The 24771-nt window shown below is 41.4% G+C and overlaps 1 long non-coding RNA gene across 5 annotated transcripts; it reads left to right on the forward strand.

Moving 5' to 3' along the window:
• Positions 1-518: 518 nt before the first annotated feature.
• LOC309850533 lies at positions 519-24509 on the forward strand. 5 transcript variants are annotated; one of them, XR_014304317.1, is made up of 5 exons: positions 7426-7513; positions 11796-11877; positions 22546-22678; positions 22978-23105; positions 24144-24509. It is a non-coding gene; the product is annotated as an uncharacterized lncRNA (long non-coding RNA). The 5 variants fall into 5 exon arrangements; XR_014304313.1 differs by lacking the exons at positions 7426-7513; positions 22546-22678; positions 22978-23105; positions 24144-24509 and adding exons at positions 519-719; positions 898-981; positions 12006-12169 and having other exon boundaries at positions 11750-11877; XR_014304314.1 differs by lacking the exons at positions 7426-7513; positions 22546-22678; positions 22978-23105; positions 24144-24509 and adding exons at positions 519-719; positions 898-981; positions 12006-12169.
• Positions 24510-24771: the final 262 nt, after the last annotated feature.

Raw genomic sequence — 24771 nt, forward strand, 5'->3', positions numbered from 1 at the left:
AAACCTCAGGTTGTGGGCTCACTGTGAGTATCTCATGAATATTCCGTGGCAAATGCTTAGCATTGTTTCTCACAAGTAATAAGCACTCGATACTTGGGAACTATTGTTATGATAACCATGGTAACAGTTTCAAACTCTTATTTATAATGTTACTTCTATTAAAAATACTTTGCAGATTCCAACTACCAATCTTGGGAGTAAAATCTGGATCTATTCCGTTATCAAGCTGTGGACTGTTCCTTCCCTCAGAATGAGAAGGGATTCGCTTCCCATCATAGAAACATCCATGGTGTCAGCAAAAAATGGACCAAATGTACTTGACTTTCTTGTCTGGGCCTGACAGTTGCGTCAGGCAGCTGAATGGTCCTTTCGGTGTGAAACCAGCAGTCACTTGACTCAGTAGCAGGTGTTTTTTATAGCACCCAAGTTCTTTCCTGGCACCTTCTCATATTTGTGACACGGGCCATGTGCTAGGAAGACTGCAGGCACGCCCTGTGGTTTCACAGTGGGACGCACTGATGGCAGACATGGCCTCTGGGTCCAACAACAAGATGGAACGAGGGGCCCCTCCTCATCCCACCCAACCTTCTGCCCTGGGCCACTAAAGGCTGTCAGGGTAACTGGCTCGTCTCCATTAGGAAGAATTTCCATGATCACTAATGGGTAGTTAGGGACAGCATCCCAGTTTAAATAAAGGCTTTGAAGGGCCTGGAAAGCTGGTGAGTAAATAACCATTTATCTGCCTGTCACTTAGAGGACATCACATGAACCATGTTCCAGGACTTGCAAAGGCAGAGGAGCCATAGATCATGATGGAGCATAAAAGTTACGTGTGAACAGGCTGTAAAACCGAGCAACTGTTTACCTTGGTGAAGGTTTTATTTACATGCCCTCCAGCAGATACTTAGCGGTACTCTGTACAAGGCTGTGGATTGGATCGCGGCTTCAAGCAGAGAGTCTGGCGAAAGGGAGCTGCCACGGGTAGGTGCCAATTGCAGCCTCTGATTTTGGGGGCCCAGAGAAGACCTCTCTGGCTCCCTCCAATGTTCTTTTTGCCTGCTGGATGCTTAAAACTTCTCAGAACTAAAGCTTTATTTCTATGATTACAGAAAATTCAATTGGACAAATTCAACACTGAAATCAATACGAAACACACAAATAGCTACATTCTTTGCAGAGTGCTTCCATATGTGGACTCTTCTCGATCCCCAAATACTCCAATAAGTCGGATCATTGCCCCCAATTATGAGGAGGGACCTGTGACTTGGAGAAGTTAAGTGGCTTGTCTGAGGGCACAGGAAGGTCACAGCAGAACTGCCTCCTTTGTGATCTTTCCACTAGAGCAGGCTCTTGCATTAAATACCTTCCACAGGGAAGTCCACGGCTTAAATGAATTCCAGCCTGAGAGCCAGTCCTGAAAGGTGGAGATGTGAATGGGAGAGTGGGTTCAGCAGTCTTCCAGAGTCCTGCTCAGCTTGGGGTGGGGAGGGTCTTGAGGTCCTCTCCTCCTCTGCAGTGCTTCCTGTTTGTTCCTGAGCTGACCTTACCCAAGACACCCTTAGACCGTGCATGTGCACGCACTTCCTCCATTCTGCGGTGTTCATCTCGTCCCATGTTTGCATTCCTTGCTGGGACTGGAGCCCTGTTCTGACCCCGAGTTTCTGTGGCTGAAGTCCTGGACACCTGCTACTTTCCTGCCCGTTCTCTCCCCGAGGAAGTAAGGTCCGTTCCTTCTCCTCCCACCCTCAGCTGGGGTTTGATTCTTCTGGACCAATCTGCCAGAAGTGAATGCTGATTGACGCTTATTCCCTCTGACTTGTGCTATTGCAGGAAACTGTCAGTTCCTTCATTCGCTGAACTCATTTTTATTGAGCACCTACTACACACAAGACACAATCCAGAGTTGACTTCCCTTGGTTCTCAAGGTGACCCTAATGAAACAGGAGTTTGCCACCTGCCTTTAGAAAGCACACTGTGTGCTACCACTGTCTAGCTCACCAGATGCCCTAAGGCTGGGCCAGGGACCACTACAGCTCACATTCACTGTCAGTCATGCGACCTGACAGTGCTGGGGACATTGAGAAGGCTGGAGGTCAGGGTGGGTGATGGCTGGGAAATGGGTTGTAAGAAATCCTTAAGACAACATGGGGATTTCTTCAAAAGATTTTATTTATTTATTTACTTGAGAGAGAGAGAGAGAGAGAGAGAGAGAGAGAGAAACAGCAGGAGAGGGGAGAGGATGAGAGGGAGAAGCAGGCTCCTCACTGAGCCAGGAGCCCAATCAGGACTTAATCCCAGGACTCTGGGATCATGACCTGAGCCGAAGGCAGTCGGTTAACCACCTGAGCACCCAGGCGTCCCTCCTCCTTCTTCTTTTTTAATATTAGTTTCAGAGGTAGAATTTAGTGATTCATCAGTTGCATGTAACTTAATATTACCAAGTCCTGGCTGCCTGCAGCTCCAGGTGACTCAGTGAGCAAGTGACCCTGCAGAGTGACAGTCACTGAGCCAAAGAGAAAATAAGATAATTTATAGAAAAGGGTAATAAGGAATGACCTTCAACCCCATTGTTTAATCCTATTACTTCACAAGCTGCAACACTTTCAATTCACAGATCCTGGTGGCAGGACTTGAATGAATCTTATCTGAATTTCTGCTTTATTTATCTTCCCGCTAGCTTCAAGGATCCCCTTTTGTGAATGACAGCTCAATCAATTCCATAACATACAATTTTACACAGTAGGAACCTAGTCCGGTACCCCCTTCGTACTTGTAATTGTCAGCTGCTTTCCTGAATAGCCTGTGTGTGTTTCAAAGCCAAGTTATTTTCATCTCCTGACTCCCCAGGTGGAGTGACACTGTGGGATGGACACAATTCTGACTTAAGGCTGAAGATTCTCTCCTCTCCCCCTCTTTGTTCACAGGCAGCTCTCCCTTGTCTCAGCCGGAGCTGCCAGCGCACATTCAATTTCCCATCAGTCCAGTCCAGTTAAGGAACCCACAGCTTGATCGGCAGCTTCATTTTAGAAGCTTTCTGAGAGGGTGGGGGTTTATACTTTGTTTCCCATGCTTTTGGAATGCTGCCAAAGCAAAGGAAGGTAAAATGAACATGTATATCTTGGCTTTGTTTTCCAGGGCTGGGTAACATGATGGACAGGATTGTATTAGGAGAGGAATTAAGGAGGAGATGGGTTGCACACATTGGTTGATCCACAGAGTCCGTGGGTAATGAACTGGGGAAAAAACTGCTGATTGAAAATTTGAATCATTAAAAGCTTTGAAATCAACAGCTTCTTTTAGAATTTCAATCTTTGGTGATTTGCTCAGAGTCCGTGCTGCAGTGGTCTGAGCCACGGGCCAAATGGTCAATGAAAATGATCAGGGTTTGCTCACGGCCTCTGCTGTTTCAGAGAGTATATTAAACACTTAAAAAAGCTGCCGTAACTCTTCTGGGCACCAGAGCGGCCATCATAGTACAGCACTCCCTGGACTTACACTGATTTAAAATTTGCATTTCTCATTATTTGCAAATGACCCTCCAGGTTCAAAATATATTATAATTTGTTTTTTTTTGTTGAAGCATGAATTAGAATTGCACTTGCTGGCCGGGGTGCTGGAGTGTGGTGTGGGGTTATAGGGCTGGTGAGGGAGTCTAACACCCTGCCCCCAGGGGCTCAAAGAAACAGTGTTTCTCTCTCATTCTATTTGCATGTTACGGGGTGGGGGGCAGGGGGACTTAGGTGATCTAGTGGTTCTTTGTGAATCGGGGAGATTTATAAAGGTCTTGGAAAGAAGTACTCTTTGAGTCTCATGCTATGGGGTGGGGTATATCATATAGAAATGAAACCAAGTAGTACAATGCCCTTCTTAACTGGACATTAAGATATGACTTATTTTGAGATCACTCTGTAAAGAAAAGGTGGGGGGTTGCTAAGCAGAAACTACAGATGTTCCCATGTCTACCCACACTAAAACTCATGCTCTTAGCTCAAAGGTGATCTCAAATCCTTGCTCAGTCTGTCCTCTGCTCTTTCCTTTTAGGTTTGGGCCTCAGATGCCAAGAATTGAAGTCAGCGTCCTAAGGAGCTCATGGCACCTGCCTCATCATGGTCTCTCCCTTGGGTTAGTCTATTATAGCATTTCCCACCTTCATGTCCCTCCCGATGTCTATTGTCTTCTTCGTGTACCGTAAACATGCACATTAATGTGTTTAGAATATGTCATTGAAATTTATGATAATTAGATTCATATAATAGCACTTTAGTATATGCTTTTTCCTTTGCTTTCTTTTCTTTTTTTCTTTTTACTGTTTCTGTTCTGTGTAATTTTTTAGAGTTTATCCGTGTTGGCGAATGTGCTTCTGGTCATTTCTTCTGCTACGTCATCTTCCAGAGTGTGTCCACCATGTTTTGTTTACAACCCCATTGTTGGCTCGAGGCTTTGTTGTCATAAACAACCCTTTTCTAAATGCCCCCATATGACCCTAGGTGAGTGTTCCTGGGGCGTTATCCCTGGAGTGGGATCACATGTCATAGGGTAATTGCACACTTCATCCCATGTAGCACTGCCATCTTGCCTTCCAGGATGGCTGTTCCACTGTCCTCTCCTGCTGGGAGTGAACCAGGTTTCCCATATTCCCACGTTCTCATCAGTGTAAATTGTTTTTTCCCAAGGTGATTCATATAGATATGTTTCTTTGGTTTAATTTACCATGTTTCTGATTATTAATAATGTAACACATCTCTTGATATATTATTGGTCACTTGGATTTCCCCTTCTCGGATTTGTCTGGTCATATGCTCATCCATTTTACTACTGGCTTTCTTGTCTTTTTCATTAATTTCTTAGAATTCTATGTATATTTTAGATGTTAATTTCTGTAGGTTTTAGCTGATATGAATTTATTCTGATATCTTTAGCTGAGATTATTTTATAAGTGGCAAATGTTTCATTTTAGAATAATTTTAGATTTACAAAAACTTGTAAAGATACTCCAGAGAGTTTCCATGTCCCTTTTACTGAGCTCCCTCTAATGTTAACCATCTTAAATAATTTGGCACATTTGTCAAAACCAGGAAATTAACATTGGTCTAATGCTATTTAAAAAACCACATATTCAGGTTTCATGGTTTTCCCCCCATCGATGTTCTTTTACTGTCCCAGGATCCATCTGGGATACCACATTGCATTCAATTACTTTATCTCCTTAGTTTCCTTTGATCTATGACAATTTCTCAGTCTTTCCTTGTTTTTCATGATCTTCATAGTGTTGAAGAGTACTGGTCAAGCATTTTGTCGAATGTCTCTCAATTTGAGTTTGCTGTTTGCTTTATGATTAGACTGGGCTTATACCTTTCTTGGAAGAACACGTTAGGAGTAAAAATGCGCTTATCATGTATCAAGGGTTTTACGATATCAATATGACTTAGCAATGTTAACCCTGACCACTTGGGTGCTATTTGCTAGTTTTCTCCATTGTAAAGTTAAACATTTTCCTTTCTGCATGTTATTCTTGAAAGTGAGTCATGAGGTTCAGTTCATACTGAAGGGGAGGAGAATTAAGCTTTATCTTCTAGACAGTTGAGTATCTATATACATTATTAGGAATTCTCTAAGGGAGAAGGGATTCTTAATTTTAATGTAATCAAAACTGCCTCTTTTTTTTTTTTTTTTTTTACCATGTGGCTTGTGTTTTTGAGGTCTTTTCTTCACAGATACAAAAAAATTGAGAATCTTGAGATTCAATTTACCAGGATTACCTAGATTGGTCCTAAATCCAAAGACAAGTATCCTTACAAGAGACAGAGGAGGGGAAGAAGCAGACATACAGAAAATAAGTCCATGTAAATGCAGAGAGACAGAGAGGGAGTGAGGCAGTCCCAGCGGAGGAAAGCCAAAGAACGCTGACTTCCAGCAGAACCTGGACGAGGCCAGGAATGGATTCTCCCCTTGAGCTTCCAGAGGGAATGCGGCTCTGCCAACACCTTAATTTTGGACCTTTAGTCTCTGAAACGGAGAGAAGAGATTTCTGCTGCTTTAAGCCAGTTTGTGGTAATTTATTAACAGCAGCCCTGGGAAACTGATACAGGTATTGATGGCTTCTGTTCTTTGTTTTTCAAAACTGTCTTTAATATTCATGGACTTTTGTTCTTTCATACTCATTTTAGCATCAATTTGATGAGATGTTTAAAAAAGCCTACTGAAATTTTGTCTGTAATTCCATTAAATTTATGAATTAATTTGGGGGAAGAATTTATACCTTCATGGTGTTAAATAATCTCCCCCATGAGCAGTGGGTTTTTCTCCACTACTCAGAACTTGTATGATTTAATGGGTTTTAAAAATTTCTCCATAAAATTTTTAATATTTCTCTATAAAATTCTTGTGTGTTATTTTTGAAAACATTTAGAGTTTTGCTTTTTGCTTACAGTCTTCACGTTGTTAGGGCCCGTGATCAAAGGAGCAAGACTGATACAAAGTGAAGGTCAAGCAAAGCTTTATTTCCTGCCAAGCATGGAGAATCAAACAGATTCTTACAGAGAGAGCGAAACCTCCCAGCCTCACAGAGTAACTTGTATAGAGCAAAGACCATGTGGTTGAGCCTGGCCACACACAGGTGGCCAATGAAATTGTAACACACAGAGAAAGCTGCGCAGTCATGCTAGGTCACTCACGGGTGGCCAATTAAACTACAATTTACTCTATAGTAGATATTTGAACTAGCCTATCACCTTGGTCAGAATGGGCACCCAAAAGGCACCCAAAAGATGGGGCCCACATTCTTTTAGGAAGATAGTGATTGGATGTCTCCACCTGGCCTGACCCGCCCTTGTATTTGGGCTCTGTTATCTGGGACTGGTCGACCATATTTTACTAGCTTCCCAGACTTGCTTTTAAGTAAGTCCCCTGGGGGTTGGGGGCAGGGTCAGTGTAAGTTTTACTGCATAAACAACAAAATGGCTGTTCAACCAAGATGGAGCCACTCTGGTTAAATAGGCCCTTACAATGTCTCATTTCATCGGCCAAGGCATGGAGAACCCTGTAGAACAGCTACAGTAGTAGTGAGTACCTTTGTCTTATTCTGGTATTAGAAGGAATACATTTAAAATGTACTGATTATGATCTTGTAATACCATTGTATGGTGAAAGAGCTACACCTGTGTTGGTTACCACACTTGTGGTAAGCACAGCATAATGTATAGAGAAGTTGAACCACTGTGTTGTACACCTGAAACAACACAATATTGTGTGTCAACTATACTCAAAAAAATTAGAAAAAAAATGCATTGATTATGTTGAGGTTTCCTCTGGGTTTTTGGGCAGATCTCCTTTCTCCTTTATCAACCTAAGGGATTTTCTTTTTATTCTTGATTCAAAGGAATAGGAAAATAGACCTTATGTTTTGATAGGAGTAGAGGCCCAGTTACATTGTAAAGGTCAAGAACACAGTGAGCAGGGGAAGATTGTGACCGTTTTGCCCATTGTGACCATCCATCTACCCTACCCCCATGGGGTAAGTTATTAGCCATGTTTGGCACAGTAAATTTCTGGGTGGAAAAAAGATGATGGGATTGGCAGTTGTGGCGTCAGAGACTCCTTTGTCATGAGAGAAATATCCAGAGCTTAGAGATGGTGTTGATGAAATGTAACTAATCACAACAGGGACATCATAGGGGCAGAAGTCTACAAAATGTTTTCTGATGATTTCTTTTCTTTTCTTTTTTTTTTTTCAAAGAGTAGATTCCCAGGAAGTAAAACCTTTCATGTTGTGGAATTGGCCAACAATTTGAGCACCAATCCATCAGCAAATATTTAATAAGTCATTATTGCAGGCGAGGCACTATTATAGTGTTTGGAGAAATACAAAGAAAAAGACAGTTTGCCCTCAAAACACTTTCCATCTGTTAGGAAGATACAACAGTGCCCCAAAGGGGCCAAGGGACTGGTAATACAAAATGAAATGTAACAGACATCAAAAGAGAGGTCCATAGAGATGGCAATAAAACATTCAGCTTTTAAGAGAGATTAAAAAAAAAAAAACCTTGAATATATCTTCAGTATAATGAAAACCAGTGGAGAGGGCGATTCACTTTTCATCACTAGGCCTTCAAAGTATTTCAATGCCAAAAAGCAAGGGACATTTATATTAAAATTTTGTCACCAATGGCACCCTACTAAGTGAATGTCCTAGAGGTATGAGAGAATTATTGTGACTTTGAAAAGAGCTTCCCACAATTTGGTTCTACGAATTAAATGTAAGAGACATGAACAGGTTTCCAAATCTTCCGTACTTGAGCCTCTCCACTTACAAACCACAAATAACAAAACTAACTCAATGCATGTGTTGACATGAGAATTAGCTAATAGAAACCATTGTGAAGCACCGTGGAAATCTTAAGTGCTGTGCAACTAGGTCAATAATGGATGTTGGCTTTCCTCCAGTTGCTCCTGAATCAGGGGAGGAGTTCAGTGACAGTTGAGTGACCATTTAACCTGCTAATCAGGCGACTGGCGGGATGCCTGATGATAGACAGAAGGAGAAAATTTATGGAAGACAAAGATTGGGGAAGCAAAAGAGATCAGATATCATGCGTCCCACCCAGGGCACTGCAGCCATTTTGGGCAGGATGACTTTTTACAGCTGGTCTTTTAGTGTTTTGAGGACACATGGCATCACTGACCTCTGTGGAAATAAAGCCCCGTGTACCTACCTTACTCTCTGCCCCAACTTTTGAATATAGCAACTATCTCAATAAGAAAAGCCAACTGACTTCCAAATCCTGTACCTCCCCTCTGGTTGAAAATCACTGAGACAGAGTTAGAAGCCCTCGGGAAAGACTATGGTCAGGGTGTTTAGAGAGACCAGAGTTTAAAGATGCAATTAATGGTGGAAAGTGTAAGGTCTAATTAGAATGACAACAATAATTCAGTATTTGAGTGGATTCAAGTGGGTTCACTTAGTCCAGCTCTGCCAGACTCTTCTTAAAAATTTGCTTTCATCTCTTCTTAAAAATTTGACTCTGTTCTCAAACCTTCAGTGACTCCCTATTTCTTACAAATGCAGACCACATCCCTAAGCCTGACATTTGCCTTCCCTCTAAAACACATTTCCAACCCCCTCTCTTCCATTTTCTCATGTAGACTTTTCTGGTTCTAGTGAGTAGAACCTGACCAAAAAAACAAAAACAAAAATGTGAATGATCCAGAATGACCAAGATGGGAAATGAATTCATGTTAAGCTAGTTTGTGATCGAAAGTTTTAATGAAGTGTTTCAAATAGGGTCAGTCCCAAGGTGTAATCCTTTGTTTCTCTGGTTTTGGGACTTGTTAGCAATAGCACTGTCAAATTGCAGCAGTTCACCTGCCCACTTTCTCCAGTGTTGTAGTGGTGTTCTGATCACAGTCCCACTACTGGGACCCCAGGCATTTGTCCCATACTAGTATGACAGTCTTTGCTCCCAGATGGGTCCCTCACCCCTGCCATCTGGTCTTCTGTATAGAGGTTGTCATTCCCAGGGGATTGAACTTCAGTAGGAACTGCTTCAGCTGAATACAAGATCTATTGCTACCTGAAAAACTTGTCCATCTGAGGCTTCCAGGTCTAGAAATTAAGTATTTTCTTTTGTTATCCATTTGGTATGATGAAACCTCAATTCCCCTTTGTCTGAAAATTGCAAATATCTGTAATGTTGCACAGAAAAAGTATCATATAAATCTAAATACTCTTTTTTAAAGATTTTATTTTTGAGTAACCTCTACACCCAGTGTGGGGCTCGAAATTACAACCCCGATATCAAGAGTCTTATGCTCCACCGACTGAGCCAGCCAGGTGCCCCAAAACTCTTAGAATTTCTATCTTACAAATTAAATCTGGGATGATAGAAATCTGGGATGCATTCATCATGGCCTCTCTCCCTTCTCTTCCTAACCAGTCCCATATCCTGATGATCTCACTTCTTAAATAGTTCTGAAACATCTTCACTCCTTTCAATCCTACACATAGGTCTTAGTTCAGATTCTTAACAGCTCTCACTTGGGTTAACAAATGAACTCAACGTGTGCTGACTTTAGCTCCCACACCAACCCTGCAAGGCAGTATTAGCCCTATTTGCTGATAAGGAGGCAGTCTCAGGAAGGGTAAGTGATTTTCTCCACTAATGCCATGCATTAGTAAGTGTCTGAACTGGGTTTCTTTTTTATTTTTTTAATTAAAGACTTTATTTATTTATTTGACAGAGAGAGAGAGAGAGATCACAAGTAGGCAGAGAGCCAGGCAGAGAGAGAGAGAGGGGAAGCAGGCTCCCCGCTGGCAGAAAGCCTGATGCGGGGTTCGATCCCAGGACCCTGAGATCATGACCTGAGCCCAAGGCAGAGGTTTAACCCACTGAGCCACCCAGGTGCCCCTGAACTGGGGTTTGAATCCAGTTCTACTTGATTCAAAATCCCTGCTTTTTAACCCATACTCACTGCCTTTTCTGTATCCTGCCTTCTCTCCCCCCCCCCCCACTTTTTTTTTTTGGCTAGAACTTCCTTGTGAATCATTGCAGGAGAGCTGTGGCCTATTTAGTGGACAACACAGTGGAAACAATTTTCTGGGATCTGGGGGAGTATCAGTATCAGAATCAGAAGCATCATGATATACCACATACAAAAATAGGGTAGAATTCACTTTTAAGTCTTAAATGTCTGCACTAAGAATCACTTCAAATACTGTCTTTTTTTTTTTTTTTTAAAGATTTTATTTATTTATTTGAGAGAAAGAATGAGTTAGGGAAAGGGAGAAGCAGACTCCCTGCAGAGCAGAAAGTTGGATTCTGGACTCGATCTCAGGACCCCGGGAATCATGACCTGAGCTGAAGGCAGACACTTAACCGACTGAGCCACCCAGGTGCTCCTCAAATATTGCCTTTTTTTCTTTCTTGAATTTTCCATATGCCTGGGAAGTCAGTGTGAGCAAGAGCTGAGACTGTGGCGTCCGGAGCACACCTATGTGGCTGGGAGAAGGATTCGGGGGATGCCCAGCTGTGGGGGGCTGTGAGGCCTGATGGTGAAGGTCCTACCAGTCAGCGGGTATGGACACGTCCTCCTGAAGGCAAAGGGTACCCACACAGTATTGCTGAGTTGGAGAGTGATGAAATCCATGTGTAGATTTTGATGGATTTTTATGTGGATTATTCCAGATTCAGGTACATGGTGGGTGGGGTCGGGGAGAGACTAGGAGACAGGAAGGAGGTTTTTCAGGAATGGAGACAGTGGGATATTGGTTGGAAACTGGTCAATGGAGTAGAACAGATGGGAAAGACGCCATAGAGAGGGAGTAACAGGATTTGGTTGGTCGTGGGAGGTAATGGCATCACGAGATGGGAAGAATAAAGCATCATTAGAGAACTGGGGAGATCAGAAATGGGAACTTATTTCAGGTGGAAAAGAGTTTAATTTAAAACAGCATTTTGGGGGTGCCTGGGTGGCTCAGTGGGTTAAGCCTCTGCCTTCAGCTCAGGTCATGGTCTCTGGGTCCTGGGATCGAGCCCCACATCAGGCTCTCTGCTCATCGGGGAGCCTGCTTCCCCCTTCCCCTCTGCCTGATCTTGTGATCTTGTGATCTCTCCCTCTCTCTGTCAAATAAATAAATAAATAATCTTAAAATAAAACAGCGTTTTGGATTGGGGGGGTATTTTGGGGTGGAGGTAATTTAAAAAGGGTCTAGTTGGAAGTATTTACATTGAAGAGATCATCCCATGTCTTTCAGAGACACCACCAGAGGGGGAATGTGAATCTTTTACCCATCTATTTAGGACTCCCGAAGACAGAGACGAGCCTTCTGTTCCCAGTGATCACCGGCCCCCAGATGAAGCCAGCCTCAGGATAATAAACCAGGTAATTATCTCCATCCTTCCTGTGACAATAATGGTGTCGAGGCAGGCAAAAATTCATCAGAGGCGGCTTCGCAAGCCCCCAGGGAGAGTGATGATAAAGGGGCTGATTGTCAGAATCTGTCTCTGCAGCCTTGCAACAGGGTGGCGTGATGACGGCCGAGGGCCACATGGTACCCCCAGAGTAAAGCAGCGTGCAGATGAAAACGGAGAGACACCTACCTCCCAGCCCGGCACCCCACCAAGTCTGTGTAGATGGTCTGGATCAGTAATTAGAAACACGGTGCAATAAATATTGAAAGAAACTTCTGTAAACATTGTAGAGGACAATGAAATTAGAAATAATAAGCAGATGGGCTTTTATTCAAAGCAAATCATGCCAGATGGACTCAGTATCTCTTTTCTTTCTTTCTTTCTTTTTCTTATTTTTTTTGGATAAAAGTACAAAGTTGGTGGATGAAGGGAAAATGGCACGTTTGATGTCATGTGTTTGAAGATTGTTAAAACATTTGAGTCTTCCAAGAAGTCTGATTTTCAGACTTGGCTCAGAATGCCTGGAATAGAAGCGCATACCTGACAAAAAAAAGTTGGATAAATGCTACTAATTGGGCAGTAGAAAGAGCTGGAACACTGGGCTGGCAGGACAGTCTCAGGAGGGGTGTTCCAAGCCACCACATAGCTTTGGAACCTGAAGGGACCTTCGAGATCATTGGTTCCAACCCTCTCATTTAAGGATAAGAAAACCCAGTCAAAAGGAGACAATGATTTTGCACCACCAGGTCTAGGACAAGGGTTAGGTGGTGATTAGGTCTGCAGTGTGGGTGAGAGGTCTGCTTCCTACCTGGCATCTCTTTTATGTAGGGAAGGAAATAAATCTGGTCAAGTAAAATTCTTTTTTTTTTAAATTCAAATATGACTATAATACAGTGTTGTATACTTCCGGTCAGATACCATTCTGGAATAATTGGACTCCGAGTGAATGAAGCTTGGGATGTAGATGGTCTCCACTAAGGAGGGTGGGGCATCGGGCAGAGTGGAGATGGTGGTTGAGAAACCATCTGGAGGCTTCACTACAGGCCATGTTCCCGAGGCCCACACAGCTCTCAAACCACCTGCAAGGCCTGTAACTCATCATTGCAGTGAAGCAAATGCGCCCATTTTGCAGATGAGACAATGGCAGAACTGGAGGGGATCCAGATACATGCCCAGCTTGGGTTGGACCACAGGCACTCAGCATGCCTAGGATGAAAGCTGATTTCCTCTGATTCTAGTCACGTAGCTCTCATCCAGATTTGGTCTCTGATAAAATCCTGGTGGAGCCCCAGCCTCCTTTCCTGCCCTGGTCTTCCTCCAGAAGCCTCCTCTCTTCCTCTGCTTTCCCAGCTCCTGTTCCTGCTCTGAGGAGTTCCCACAAGGCCCTGGAATTCCTAACTTCATCATGTTCTCTGGAACTCCTCCCATTCCCGCCCTGTGCCTTAGCAAATATTTCAGTCTCCTTCCCCACTCCGGCCAAGCTCTGTGCTCAGCCCTAAAAACATAAATTCTGTATAAGTTAAATTCCCACCATTGTGTTTACAGATCATCATCTCACCTTCAGGAAATCATTTTACCTCTGAGCCTGTTTCCTCAGTTAAAAAATGACACACAATGGGGTGCCTGGGTGGCTCAGTGGGTTAAGCCTCTGCCTTCGGCTCAGGTCATGATCTCAGGGTCCTGGGATCGAGTCCTGCATCGGGCTCTCTGCTCAGCCTGCTTCCCCCTCTCTCTGCCTGCCTCTCTGCCTACTTGTGATCTCTCTCTCTGTCAAATAAATAAAAGTCTTTAAAAAAATGATATACAACAATGACACCTAGCTTGTGACTCATGGCACGTTGTGACTTACATTGAGGACTGCGTGTGAACCCAGCTAGTCAATGCCAAAGACAAGTAGACACTCAGTATGCATTTGTTAGGAGGATTTTAGGTTGAGAACTTTTCTCAAGGCTCCTCTCAATAACTCTTCCTTCCTTCTTTTCTTTCTTTTTTTTTTTTTTTTTAAGATTTTATTTATTTGTTTGACAGAGAACACAAGCAGGCAGAGAGAGAGAGAGAGAGAGAGAGAGAAGCAGGCTCCACACTGAGCAGAGAGCCCAATGCATGGCTCGATCCCAGGACCCTGAGATCATGACCTGAGCCGAAGGCAGAGGCTTAACCCACTGAGCCACCCAGGCGCCCCTTTTCTTTTTTCTTTTCTTTTCTTTTTTCTTTCTTGAATCTGGTAAGGTGGTAACTCTAAAAATCGGATTCCTCCTCCTCTCCAGGGTTTACTGCTTTTGTTTTTGCTAAATTTTTGTTTGTTGTTGGCTGCCTCTGCTGAGGACCAGCCTGAGCTGTGAATTTAGGATATTCTCAGGTGTTTTCTCATCCTGGGTATGTGCAATGACTCTCTGATTTTTTCCCCCTTATACATAGTTCTTTTTGAATATCTTAGTCTTTGATGTCTGGCTCCAAAAATTGGAAAAAGAGAAAAATAAAAGGGGAGAGAGAAGGGTGCCAGCCCTTTAAATCCCCTGGAAGTTACTTCTGCTGGAGGGGAGAGGCTTGCAATAGTGGAGGGAGGCACAAAAACAATGGCCACCCACCATTTTGTCTGCACCTCTGAGATTGAAAGTAGCATTCAGTGATCAGAGTGCTGATTCACAATATCTGAAGGACAGGGTCACTTTTGCCCACCCTGGCTCCTGCACGCTGTGTACAAGCTGCTCTAGGAACACTGCACAGCTGCCTGCCATGGGAATAACTCTTCCTTTCTCATGCAGAGTATCTATGGCACCCAACTCCTCTCACAGCACCCCTACCCTACCCATTCAACAGAGAACCTTCTGGCTATCAGGATCTAGTCTTCAGGGTGGTGGCAGGTTGAAGTGGGAGGTAGACTGTTAATAGATGATTTTGTTCCTTTCTCACACAAATTTTTCCCTGTCCAGGTATGGGAAGAAGTTTTGCAACAGGACGCTTTTATTTATTTACTTATTTTTTTGAAAGAGGAGTCATGGAAATGCAGGGGGTGAAAAATGGAAGCCTGTTTGCTTCTCTATATTTCTCTCTATAGCTGAAGAAACAGCTCCTTGGTCTTCACTGGTCCAGGTTTTCTGCTCTGGGTTACTCAAGAGGCAACATTGTTAAATAAAACCCAAACAAACTTTTTTTCTTTTTCTCCTTTCACTTTCCCTTTCCCTTTCCCTTCTTTCTTTCTTTCTGTGACTTACAGATATTAAGCAAGGCCAGCATTTGAACTCAGGTCCATTTGCCTCTGTGCTTCTACTCTCTGGATCTAAGCTCCTATTTAACCAACAATACTTCACAATTGCAAAGGGCTTTGGACTTTTTAAAGGTAACAGCCAAGAGACTTCTTTGTTCAAAGATAGAGTAAGAAGGAGCCACAGATTCTTTTTTTTTTTTTTTTTTTTTTCTTAAAGAATTATTTATTTAATTATTTTAGAGAGTGAGGGAGTGTTCGAGGGGAGGAAGGGGCAGAGAGACAGAGAGAGAGGGAGAGAGAATGAATCTCAAGCAGACTCCCCGCTGAGTGCAGAGCCCAATTGAGGGGCTCTACCTCACGACCCTGAGATCATGACCTGAGCCAAAGCCAAGAGTCAGATGCTTAACCTACTGAGCCACCCAGGCACCCCCTCACATTCTTTTGTTTTTTTTTTTTTTAATTTTTATTTTAACTCCAATGTAGTTAACACACAGTGTTATATTAGTTTCAGGTATATAATCTAGTGATTTAACAATTCTATACATTACCCAGTGCTCATCGTAACGAGTACCCTCCTTAATCTCCATCACCCATTTAACCCAACCACCCAACACCCTTCCCTCTGGGGACCATTAGTTTGTTCTCTAGAGTTAAGAGTCTATTTCTTGGTTTGCTTCTCTCTCTCATTTTCCCCTGTATGCTCATTTGTTTTGTTTCTCAAATTCTACATATGAATGAAACCATATGGTATTTTTCTTTCTCTGACTGGGTTATTTCACTTAGTATTATAGTCTCTAGCTCCATCCATGTCATTGCAAATGGTAAGATTTCATTCTTTTTAAAAATTTTATTTATGTTTATTTAAATTCAATTAACATATAATGTATTATTGGTTTCAGAAGTAGAAGTCAGTGATTCATCAGTCTTATATAATACCCAGTGCTCATTACATCACATGCTCTCCTTAATGTCCATCACCCAGTTACCCCATTCCTCCATCCCCACCCCCAGCAACCCTCAGTTTGTTTCCTATGATTAAAAGTCTCATGGTTTGTCTCCCTCTTTGATATCATCTTGTTTTATTTTTCCTTTCCTTCCCCTATGATGCTCTGTTTTGTTTTCTTAAATTCTACATATGAGTGAGATCATATGATAATTGTATTTCTCTGATTGACTTATTATACTTAGCATAATACCCTCTAGTTCCCTCCACATTGTTGCAATGGGCAAGATTTCATTTTTTGATGGCTGCATAATATTCCATTGTACATATACACCACATCTTCTTGATCCATTCATCTGTCAAAACACATCTGGAATCTTTCCATAGTTTGGCTATTCTGGACATTGCGGCAATAAACATTGGGTTGCATGTGCCCCTTTGGATCACTATGTTTATATCTTTGGGGTAAATACCTAGGAGTGTGATTGATGGGTGATTGATAGCTCTATTTTCAACATTTTAGGGTACCTCCATATTGATTTCCAGAGTGGCTGCCCCAACTTGCATTCCCACCAACAGTGTAGCAGGGTTCCCCTTTTTCCACATACTTTCCATACTTGCTATTTTTTGTGTTGTTGATTTTAGACATTCTGATAGGTGGGAGGTTATATCTCATTGTAGTTTTGGTTTGCATTTCTCTGAAGAAGAGTGGTGATGGGCATCTTCTCGTGTCTGTTGGCCATCTGGGTGTCTTCTTTGGAGAAATTTCTGTTCATTTTTTAATTGGATTATTTGTGTTCATTTTTTTTTTTAAGATTTTATTTATTTATTTGACAGAGAGAAATTACAAGTACACTGAGAGGCAGGCAGAGAGAGAGAGAGAGAGAAGGAAGCAGGCTCCCTGCTGAGCAGAGAGCCCGATGCAGGACTCGATCCCAGGACCCTGAGATCATGACCTGAGCCGAAGGCAGCGGCTTAACCCACTGAGCCACCCAGGCGCCCCTATTTGTGCTCATTTTTAATAGGATTATTTGTGTTTTGGTTGTTGAGTTGTATCGTTTTGGTTTTTTTTTTGTTAAGTTTTAATTCTGGTATAGTTAATGTACCATGTTATATTTGTTTCAAGTAGACAACATAGGGATGTGACAATTCCACTTAACACCCAGCGCTCATAGAGTTGTATCAGTTCTTTATCTATTATTATTATTAGTTTTTGGTCAATAACCCTTTAACAGATATGCCATTTGCAAATATCTTCTATTCTGTAGGTTGCCTTTTAGTTTTGTTGTTTACTTCACTGTGAAGAGGTTTTTATTTTTACTTTTTAAGAATTTATTTATTTATTTGAGAGCAAGAGAGTGGTGGGGAGGGGCAGAAGGAGAGGGAGAGAGAATCCCAAGCTGAATCCACCCTGTGCATGGCGCCCAACTGGGGGCTCGATCTCACAACCTGAGATCACAACCTGAGGTGAAACCTAGAGTCTGAAGGTCAATCAACTATGCCATCCAGTTGCTCCTGTGCAGAAGCTTTTTATTTTGGTATAGTCCCAATAGTGTAATTTTGCTTTTGTTTCCCTTGCCTCAGGAGACATATCAAGAAAAATGTTGCTACAACTGATATCAGAGACATATCTGCTTATGCTCTTTTCAAGGAATTATATGGTTTCATGTCCACATTTAGGTTTTGAGTCCATTTGGAATTCATTTTTGTGTAGGATATAAGAAAATAGTCCCCTCTCACTCTTTTTCATGCAGCTGTCCAGTTTCCCCGGCATCATTTGTTGAAGCGACTGCTTTTTTCCCAGTGTATAATCTTGCCTCCTTTACCATAGATGAATTACCATATAATTGTGGGTTTATTTCTGGGTGGTCTATTCTGTTCTATTCATTGATGTGTCTGTGTTTTTGCCAGTATCATTCTGTTTTGATTACTACAGCTTTGTAATATACCTTGAAATCTGGAATTGTGATACCTCTCATCTTGCTTTTCTTTTCCAAGATTTCTTTGGCTATTCAGGGTCTTTTGTGATTTCATAAAAATCTTAGGATTGTTAGGTCCAGTTCTGTGAAAAATACCCTTGGTATTTTGAAAAAAAGATTTGAAAAAAACAATCTGTAGACATCCCTCTCTTGTTCCTGACCTTAAGGGAGAAGCCTTCAGTTTTTCCCCATTGAGGATGATGTTTGCTGTGGATCTTTCATATAAGGCCTTTATTTTGTTGAGGTATGTTCCCCTCTACACCTATTTTGTTGAGGGTTTTTATCATGAATGGGTATTGTACTTTGTCAAATGCTTTTTCTGCATCTATTGAAATGATCATATGGATTTTGTCCTTTCTCTTATTGAGTGATGTATTATGTTGATTTATTTGTGAATATTGAACCACTCTTGGATCACAGGAATAAATCTTACTTGATCATAGTGAATGATTTTTTTAGTGTACTGTTGGATTTGGTTTGCTAATAATTTGGTATTAGGGTAATGCTGGCCTCATAAATGAATTTAGAAGTTTTCCTTCCTCTTCTATTTTTTTTGAGAAGTTTGAGTAGAATAGATATTAACTCTTCTTTAAATGTTTGGTAGGATTCCTCTGTGAAGTTGTCTGGTACTGAGCTTTTGTTTGGTGGGAGTTTTTCAATTTCTTTGCTGGTAATCAGTCTGTTCAAATTTTCTATTCTTGCTTCAGTTTTGTTAGGTTATATCTTTCTAGGAAGCTATCCATTTCTTCTAGGTTCAGTTTGTTGGCATATAATTTTTTATAATCTCTTAAAATTGTGTTTTTGTAGTATTAGTTGTGTTTTGCCTCTTTCATTTATGATTTTGTTTATTTGAGTCCTTTATTGTTATTGTTTTTTATTTGTTTGTTTGTTTTTTCTTTTTGATTAGTCTGGCTAGAGGTTTATCAGTTTTGTTGATTTTTTTTCAAAGAACCAGCTCCTGATTTCATTGGTCTGTTCTATTGATTTTTTAGTTTTTATATAATTTTATTCCTGTCTAATCTTTATTATTTCCTCCCTTCTGCTGGTTTAGGGCTTGTTCTTCTTTTTCTGACTTCTTTAGGGCTAAGGTTATGTTGTTTAGTTGAGCTTTTTCTTGCTTCTTGATTAAGATCTTTATTGCTACATACTTCCCTCTCAGGACCATGCTTGCTGTATCCCAGAGGTTTTGGACCCTTGTGTTTACATTTTCACTTGTCTCTATGTAATTTTTTATTTCTTCTTTGATTTCTTGGTTGGCCCTTCATTGTTGAATAGCATGTTATTTAACCACCATGTATTTGTGCTTTTTCTAGGGTTGTTCTTGTGGCTGATTTATAGTATCACAACATTGTAGTCAGAAAAGATGCATGGCATGGCCTTGACCTCTTTGTATTTATTGAGACTTGTTTTGTGGCCTAATATGTGATCTATTCTAAAGAAATTTCCATGTGCGCTTGAAAAGAATGCGTATTCTCCAGTTTCAGGATGAAATGTTCAGAATCTATCTGTTAAATCCATCTAGGCCAGTGTGCCATTCAAAGCCACTCTTTCCTTGTTGTTTTTCTGTTTGCATAATCTGTCCACTGATGTAAGTGGGGTGTAAAAGTCCCCTATTGTTATTGTGTTACTAATGATTAGTGCCTTTATGTTTGTTGTTAACTGTCTTATGTATTTGGGTGCTCCTATGTTGGGTGCATAAATATTTATAATTGTTAGATCTTCTAGTTGGATTGCTTGCTTTATATCATTATATAGTGTCTTTCTTTGTCTCTTTTTATAGTCTGTTTTAAAGTCTATTTTGTCTGATATAAGTATTGCTACTCTGGCTTTCTTTTGATTTCCATTGGGATGATAAATATTTCCCCATCCCTTCACTCTCATTTTGTGGGTGTCTTTGGGTCTGAAATAAGTGTCCTGCAGGCAGCATGTAGATGGGCTTTGGCTTTTTTTGTTTGTTTTTCTTTTTTGGCATTAGGAAAAACAATATTTGGAATTTATTTTTTATTTATTTTTATTTTTAATTTAAATTCAATTAATTAACACATAGTGTGTTGTTAGTTTCAGAGGCAGAGTTCAGTGATTCATCAGTCTTGTATAATATCCAGTGCTCATTACATCACACGCCCTCCATACTGTTTTCCAGAGTGCCTGCACCAGTTTACATTCCCACCAACAGTGTAGGGGGATCCCCCTTTCTCCACATTCTTACCAACATCTGTCTTTTCCTGACTTGTTAATTTGAGCCATTCTGACTGGTGTGAGGTGATATCTCATTGTGGTTTTGATTTGTATTTGTATTTCCCTGATGCACATTAAGTGATGTCGAGTATATTTTCATGTGTCTTTTGGTCATCTGGATGTCTTCTTTGGAGAAATGTCTGTTCATGTCTTCTGCCCATTTCTTGATTGGATTATTTATTCTTTGGGCATTGAGTTTGAGAAGTTCTTTATATTTTGGATACTGGCGCTTTATCTGATATTTTATTTGCAAATATTTTCTCCCATTATGTTAGTTGTATTTTGGTTTTGTTGACTGTTTCCTTTGCTGTACAAAAGCTTCTGACCTTGATGAAGTCCCAATAGTTCATTTTTGCCCTTGCTTCCCTTGTCTTTGAGATTTTTCTGGGAAGAAGTTGTTGTGGCTGAAGTCAAAGAGGTTGCTGCCTGTGTTCTCTTCAAGGATTTTGATAGATTCCTATCTCACACTGAGGTCTTTCATCCATTTTGAATCTATTTTTGTGTGTGGTGTAAGGAAATGGTCCAATTTCATTATTCTGCATGTGGCTGTCCAATTCTCCCAACACCATTTGTTGAAGAGACTGTCTTTTTTCCATTGGACATTCTTTCCTGCTTTGTCAAAGATTAGTTGACCATAGAGTTGAGGGTCCATTTCTGGGTTCTCTATTCTGTTCCATTGATCTATGTGTCTGTTTTTGTGCCAGTACCATGCTGTCTTGATGATGACAGCTTTGTAATAGAGCTTGAAGTCCGGAATTGTGATGCTGCTAACTTTGGCCTTCTTTTTCAACATTTCTCTGTCTATTCAGGGTCTCTTCTGGTTCTATATAAATTTTAGGATTATTTGTTCCATTTATTTGAAAAATTTGATGGTATTTTGATATCATACTTAATTTGGGTATATTAGAAGAAACTGCCTCCTAAAATTTTAAAGAAAGAAAAACATATATATTTATAAAAATAAGGGTACACAATGAAAGGATGGAATATGACTGTAAAGATGAAAATTAAACAAGATTCTAAAAAAAGAAGTGATAATATAAGATATTGGTTGGGAAAAGAAAAGAAAAGTATATGATCAGGGTGGAGACTAGAAGAAAGCTATGCACTAGGTTTAGAGTATATTTTGATCTATTAGAAGACATTGTATCCCAAAATTTAAAGAAAGAAAAACTTATATGTATTCAAAAAATAAGGTCAAATATAATGAAGGGATAGAATATGATCATAACAATGAAAATTTTAAAAGATTTTTTAAAAAAGGTATTGATAAAATAAAATAGTTAAAAAAACATTAAAATAGGAAAGAGGAAAAATTTTTAAGAAAAATAAAATTTAAAAAATTTAACTTTGAAAGACTCATGGGAAAAAAGCCATGACTTCTATGTGCTATATTCTGTACCTCTGAAGTTTTGCAGTTCTCATTGATCAGTGAACTTGGTCTTGGCTGGATGTTTTGCTGATCTTCTGGGGGAGGGGTCTCTTGCAGTGAATTGCAAGGTGGAATTGCACCACCCTTTCCAGGGGCCAGGTTAAGCAATCTGCTGGGTTCAGTCTTCGTAGCTTTTGTTCCCTGAATGTTTTCCGTAGAGCTCTGGAGGATGGGAATGAAAATGGCGGCCTCCCAATCTCTGGCCCAGAGGAGCCAAGAGCTTGGGCCCCCACTCCTCAGTGTGCCCTCAGAGAAAAGCAGTAAATCCCTCCTATCTCCCTGGTCTCTGGCCGCTCTCCAAGCTCACTGGCCTGTGACTGAGCATTTCTGTCTCTGGTCATGGCCCCGTTTGGAGTCTCCAAAGCCAGCAAATTCCTGCCACACACTCTTGTGCTGCTCCTACCAGAGGAGGAAGGAAGGTGAGTCTCCTTGGATCTGCCACTTGTGGGGTCCCTGCTGGAAAAGCAGTGTCCCAACTGTGCCTTGGATCATTGTTTAAGGTAAGCCCAAGCTGAGAGCTCCCTTCTCCGCTCCATCTCTGCCACCATCCTCTCTGCTCCTATACCTGAGGGCTCTGCCACATCAGACACCCCTGGTCTTTCTGTGATCCTGTGGGACCTGAGACCACACTGTCCGCGTGAGGGCTCCATCCCCCGCTTAGCTTCTGGAGTGACGTACCTCAGTGGAGCAGACTTCCAAATGTTCCGATTTTGTGCTCCACTGCTCCACCGCTTGCTGGGATCCACTCCTCCCCCTGTGCTCTGTCTTCCTGTATGTTGTCCTGGATTCACTTCTCCGCACATACTACCTTCCAGGAAGTGTTCACTTTTCCTTCCTAGAATGCTGCTCTGCTCCTATTCAATCTCCAGCTAGCTGCTGCACATGAAGACAACAGCGTTGGCAGAGGCAGTGATGCCCTTGTCTTCTCCAGAGGCTACAGTGGTGATGCTGTTGTTCCTTTGTCCATGTCTAGTAAGTGGAGCCACAGATTCTTAAAAGGAAGCTCCAGTAGATTCTGATAGGCAAGGGGAAAAATCTTGTCTTTCTGATGTTTTTCTCTAGAACCTCTCTGTCCCCTAGTACTTGACCCCTTTTACCTTGGCTGGGGGGCTGTTTCAGGATTTGCTCCACTTCTGGGTTCAGATGCTCTATTTCTCCCATTCAGCTAGAGTCTTCTGTGAAGTCAGCACTGTTATTGAGCCCCTAAATACATGTTGTGTTGGCCCCAAGGATACCCTGTAAATAAGATATATCTTTTCCGTTTCTTCTAGGAACTGACAATCCAGCGGGGAGATGAAGAAGTAAACAGTTTCTAGGAGGATATGATCACAGGGTGCTCAGCAAGCACATGGTGGTGTCACATAACTCAGCTTTGGGGAACCAGGGAACTTGGGCTACAGTAAGTGGCGTCTGTGCAGAGACCATGGGATGAGTAGGTTAGCATAGGGTGGGGCAGACGGAATGACCCAAACAAAGACCTGGAGACCACAGAGAACATTTTAGATTTAGAGACTAGGGTTTTCTTTTGATCCTAAGCTACAATATTCCAGGAAAAAAGTCCACCCCTCCTTCCACCACCATACTCAATTTCATTCAAGAGACCACTCTATTTATTTTCTGGCTCTAAGATCAGACGTTCTATCTCCTTCCCTCACACTGCCCGCATGGATAGTGTTTCCAGGCCTCTCAGACGCTGACTCCTAATGAGATCAGTTAGTCCTTTAGTAACGATGAGCTCTATGCCACACCTGATTCATACAGAATTTAGCCTTCAAATAGTAATAGCACCTGCGGGCCTGTCAGTGTATTTATCTGGCATGTATTTTTACTCAGTGACAACTAAGTGCTCAGAAGTAGGCTATGATACATAGCTTATATGTTGTGTGTGTGTGTGTGTGTGTGTGTGTGTGTAGAAAACACATAAAGGACACCCCAGGTGGTTTTTACTCCCTTAATTATCATGTTGCTTCTTAACCTTCACATGGCTAATAGTAAGCAAATTCTATATATATTTTTTTCTCTTAAATCTTTCATTGCAATCCGCAATTTGTTTGTTTGCTTTTTTTTTCTTTGATAGGTCTGATTAATGTCTTTAGAAAAAGGAAAGATGAATTTTTCTCACCCCATAGTTAGTATTACAGTAGCAAAGGGAGTCAAAAGCTGGAACCCATGAAAGCAAGCCTGGGACCATGGCTTCAGCTTGGGTGTGACCCCCACACCCATTAATTTGGCAGCTTCATTTGCATTGAATCTTCGAGTCTGTCCTAGTATTATCTTTACAGCTAAAGATAAAATTCCTTCTATTTTCCTTTATGCTAGGAGAGGGCTCTCTCTAAATGTCCTGTCTATTGTCCCCAAAGCAAAAACGATTCCTCCCAGTGTGAAATATTGCACGCACAACTTTTTCTGCTTTTCTTTTCCTTTCTTCTCCCCCCAGGTTTTGCAAAGGAACTCTGAAACCAACTTCTGCAATGAAGTGAATCTGCCCAAGGGATATTTTTTACCCTGAAAAAACACGAACTCCCCTAAGAACCGAAGAGCTGTTTTTTTGCAGAACTATTTTATTGTTATTTGGGACTGATGGACTGTCAGTCGTTTCTGCCAGAAACAGAAATGCTAATTGGGCCATCAGTATGTTGGGATGGAGGACTCGCACTTCTATGCTTGGCTTAGGCCCAGGTGGACAATGGTTTTGCTGAATCTTGTTTTCGTAGGTCCTTCTGGAGATGCAGCCGGTAAGAAATGTTGGCAATCAAGAGAATATTGCTTTAACCAAGTTCATTGTAGTACATTTTTCACCAAATTACATTAGCATATATAACGTGGATTATTGATTTCTTCTTTACTTGTTGTGGTTTCTGGGCAAAAGTCCAGTTTCCCAAAGCAAAGAGAACATACACACACTTGAATGGAGAGTCATTCCCTTCTCTATTTTCTTTATTTTAGAGGTGGGTGACATGGTCCAGGAAAGTAGTGTGACTTGGTACTCTGATTTTTCCACCTAACACCGGCATCGGGCTGTACTCAAGCCTCCCATGGTATGGTATAGGTCTTCTAATCTGAAT

The sequence above is a fragment of the Mustela nivalis genome (assembly GCF_964662115.1).
Source record: "Mustela nivalis genome assembly, chromosome: 16".
Classification (NCBI taxonomy): domain Eukaryota; kingdom Metazoa; phylum Chordata; class Mammalia; order Carnivora; family Mustelidae; genus Mustela; species Mustela nivalis.